Below are 4,758 nucleotides of genomic sequence, written 5' to 3' on the forward strand. Positions count from 1 at the left end.
GAGGCAGTAGAGTTTCTACTCTGTAGACTTATAATGTCCCTTAAGGTTTACAGTACCTCACCATTTAGGGGGAGACAAATAAGAACAACAACAAAAGTAAAGAATATTCAGTATTAAAGCAAATCATTCCTGCTATTATACCTACAGTGTTGTCACAATAAACAGAAATGATATGATTAGTTATTGCCTGCAATAAAAACAGTAAGTTTGCAAAATGGCTTACAATTTTGCATAGTGAACAGGCAGAGAATAGAAGTGATGTAGAGTGTGATGATTATAAGGGAGGAGGATAGAGGATAGAACTCAAAAATTAAAGGAAGAGGGAAAGTGAGAACAATAGAGATTGGCTATTAGCAGAAGAAAAGAGATTCAAGGGAAACAGATAAGTGGGAGAAAAAAATAAAGTAAAAATTTTGAAAATTAAAAATAAAAGAATATAAAACAAAACTGAAATATACTAATCAAATTTCCTAGTTCTTAAAAAAACTAATCCATGAAAAATAACTGTTTTCAAAATTGCTAGTAATGAGAAAAGAAAAGAAAATTAAATATGAATATCTAAAAATGGCCATGAAAGATTAAGGTCATAATTAAGCAGAGAGAAGAAAAAGAAGAAAAAAAAAGATTTTGATGAAAAGTTAAAGTGTTGTTTCCATTGACATTCAAAAGATTCTCAGCTTCCCCTTCAGCAGTTAGGTAGGGTTGTCTGGAGTATGATGCTTTCTTCACCCTCAAGGTTGGAACATGGGTGAGAGAGGTAATACCATGCAGAACTCCTGGAGGGAAGTTTAAGCTTAGGCACCAATCTCTTCCCTAAATGTCAATTGATTTGGAGATTCTAAATCAGTGCACCTGCAGGGCCCAGCAATTGCTGGTCCTTGTTGGAAGAATGAACCCCACTACCTCCCATGGGTTTCACTTCTATGCTGGAGGAGCCAATTGTTAGTCCTCTACATCACCTGTGGTCCCCAAGTTGCCCGGTCTGTTTCCAAACTCATTCTCTTTCACCCCTGTCCTTTCATATTCCAGGCCAGGTGGGTTTCTCCCAGTCATTCCTGGATTGGAGGTGGGTGGGGAGAGCAGGTTGTGTTTCTGCTACCAGTTGTCCCCCTCTCTCCATATCTGATTTTCTCCTGGTCACTTACAAATACTCTGTAGTACAGCGTGCGTTTGCCAGGCCTGTATTTTGGCCATACTCAGGTTTTCCAGGACTAGGCTTCCCATGATCCCCATGCCACAGCTGCAAAATGGTTCCTTCCTCAGTCTTCCACATGTTACCAAGAGATATGTGCTTTCTTTCCCATACAAGGTTATTGCGCCTTGTGCCTTTCAGTCTCATCAGGCAGTGTCTTTGATCTCTAAATTCTCTGTAGCCAGACATGCCTCAGTCCTCCTAAAAATGCCAGTTCTTTTAATTCCCTTATCCCTCCACTGTGCTCATGGAGGGACCACTCAGCCTCTGGCTGTGACTATAGCTGTGGCACTGGAGATTTCTTTCTTATTTTATTATATCCAACCTACCAAGTCCCTGATCACTTTGAGTCTCCGGTGTCCAGTAGTAAATTCAAGTAAAGTACACACTCACCCCCCCCCCCCCCCCCCCTTTTTTTTTTTTTTTTTTTTTTTGTTCACCCAACTTGCTGAGAAGCTGCCTGTATGCTTTTTTGGCTTCATGCCATGGAGACACCAGGAAAGTGACCTGTTCTATCCTGCCATCTTGAAACCTCCAGACATTGACTTTCTTGATAAAACTCCTAAAGATAAAGAAATAAAATCAAGAATCAATAGTGGGATTAAATTAAAAGACTTCTGCACAGCAAAGGGAATAACTAAGAGCCTGAAGATAAAGCTGGCAGAAATGGCAGAAAAATCTTTGCCACCTATTCTTCCAACAGGGGATTAATAACTAGAATATATAAAGAACTGAAAATCAACCTAAAAACTAATAGCCCACTCAATAAATGAGTAAAAGTTCTAAATAAGCATTTCTCAAAAGAAATATAAATGACCAACAAATATATATATATACATATATATAATTTTCAACATCCTTTTCAAGCAGAGAGATGCTTTTTATCAAAACTACACTGAGACTTCATATTACCACAATCAGAATGGCATTCACTAATAACATAAACAGTAATAATTGCTAGTGAGAATGTGGGGGAAAAAGGTACATTTATACATTGTTGGTGGGTCTGCAAAAGTAGTTCAACCACTTTGGAAAGCAGTATGGAGATTGCTCAAAAAACTAGGAATGGAACCAACATACAATCCAGCTATCCCACTCCTTAATGTTTATCCAAAAATCCCAAATCAGAATTCAGTTACATTCCAATGTTTATAGCAACACAGTTCACAATAGCCAAGTTATGGAACAAGTATATGGGCCTGTCAATAAACTAATGGATAAAGAAAATGTGGTATATATACAAAGGAGTTCCACTCAACCATTAAGAAAAATGAAATTAGGTCATTTTCTAAAAATGTATGAAACCAGAGAACATTGTGTTAAGCAAAATAAGCCAGACTCAGGAAGTTAATGATCACATGTTTTCTATCATATGGGGAAGATGCAGAGAAAATAGAAATAAAAAGGGAATCTAGTTAAATTGAAGGGGGATAAGTAGAGTAGAAACAGGGAACCAAAGATAATGGAGGAAGGAGGGGAAAGAGGAAGAACTGGGGAATAGAGTTGGTCAAATTATGCTAGATGCATGTATGAATATCACAATGCATTCTAAATTTATATATAATTACAATGCACCAACTAAAAACATAAAGAGAAGGAAGACCAATAGAGTAGAGGAAAAGCATGAGGGGGATGGAAGAGGGGAGAGAAAAGGAAGTACTGTGGATCAAATACAGAAAACTACGCTACATGCATTTACGTATATGTCAAAATGAATCCCACTGTTACGTACAACTATAAGGCACCAATAAATTTTTTTAAAGAAAGACTTTGGCCTATTTTATCTTCAAAGAAAGTATTTGTCATATTGGGTGTTACTCTAAGGATGTCTATTTCATTACATTTGAATAGTTTTAAATTATTAATGCAGAAATGAACTAAACAAAACTAAGCTTAAACTAGCCAAAATATATAACTGTACCTAACTGGCTTAAAGAGATGAAATAAAAAATTAAGTCTTCATTAACATCACCCACAAAAATTTTAACTCAGTTTTGTGTCACTAAATTATTAATACAATTAAATATGAAGACTTTTCCCATGGAATAATTAAACAATTCATGAAAACCCTTTCTCTTTAAGCTTGATCATTTTGAAGTCCTATCTTCAGACCACAGTTTAAATAGATAAGGAAGTCTTTAAAGCGAAACAGTCTTACATATTTTTGCCTGGCTTCTATACATTAATTTTATTCCTGTGTTTCTGATTTTAAATTTTAGTCTAAGTATTGTTTGGTCAAAACACTCTGAAAGACCCAGTTAAGATATTCAGTTACTAGAAACATTCCTCGTATTGCATTTTTAACTCATCCCAATCATCTGAAGAATTTCAATGCCAAAGATTGCAAGAGGGAAGGCAACTTTGAAGGTGAGAAGAGGTAAGAAAAATATGGATAATGCATCTGTGGTGCTTTGTATTTAACATAAAGCAGGGGCCCTCATGTATGAAATGCTGTGTAGTCTCTGGAGACTCAGCTGAGATTTATATATATTTCCATAACCTACAATGACACACAATTTTTACCAAAATGACTCAGATGACTGAATGGCCAGATGCCAATACCCCAGGACAAGACAGAGCCCAAATCTGTTCTTTCATTTGGTAGGGGAAATAACACTATTATTTTTAAAGGTATTCCATTCTACCAAAAGTCTTATTTTCTGCTCTACACATGGTTTCACAAATGTATAGACTGACATTTGCGTAGTCTTAACAATCAGTCAATCTGGGTCTAAAAGTCCAAAGCTGGTGAGTCTATCCTCAGACTCCCATGCTCTCTCCTGCCTGTTCCCGCAGTCTTCAGCACTCCTGTGTCCTCTGAGCTGTCTAGCTTTATAAGAGCATCTTATGTCAGTCTCCCTCCTACATAGTTCTTCACAAATTAGGCTGTATATCATACCTTATCAGAGGAACTCACAGATTATTTATTCATGTCTAAATGAACATAATGATATGATATGGTTGTTGATTTAGTAATTCAACAACCAAGTGAATTACCAAGTTGAATATCCATTTTGTGCTAGATACTGTGCTGGACAATATTACTATAGTAAATTTCATAAACATAGTGGTAGAAAAGATTAGTCCTTGCTCAGTTATACACAATTCCACTTTGCTACATTTTAAAAGAGTATAACAACACACAAGTTGTTAACCTAGAGGACTAGACCTCAAACAAAGAATTTCATGCACAAATATATGTATTTTATTTATTTTTTTATTATTTTGATTCATTATACACAAATGGGGTACAACTATTGTTTCTCTGGTTGTACCAAATATATGTATTTTAAACAGCAGTAATTCTCTCAGAACTTTCAATTTCCGGGATATGCAACTTCCTCTCCATTCAGAATGTCAGTCTGGAGTAAGGCAGGCAAATTATTCCACAATGAATTTTTTCTTAGTAAGTCCTGAAAGAATAAGAGGCAATAAGTAACCTCACATTCTAAAAAGCAGCTGCAAAGTGCATTCCTGTAAGTTACTAAGGGTTGACAAAAATCAGTCCTCACCTCCAAATACTCCAAAGAATCTACATAAAAAGCAGATTAAAAACCCTACAGAAA

Source organism: Sciurus vulgaris (genome assembly GCF_902686455.1).
Source record: "Sciurus vulgaris genome assembly, chromosome: 3".
Classification (NCBI taxonomy): Eukaryota; Metazoa; Chordata; class Mammalia; order Rodentia; family Sciuridae; genus Sciurus; species Sciurus vulgaris.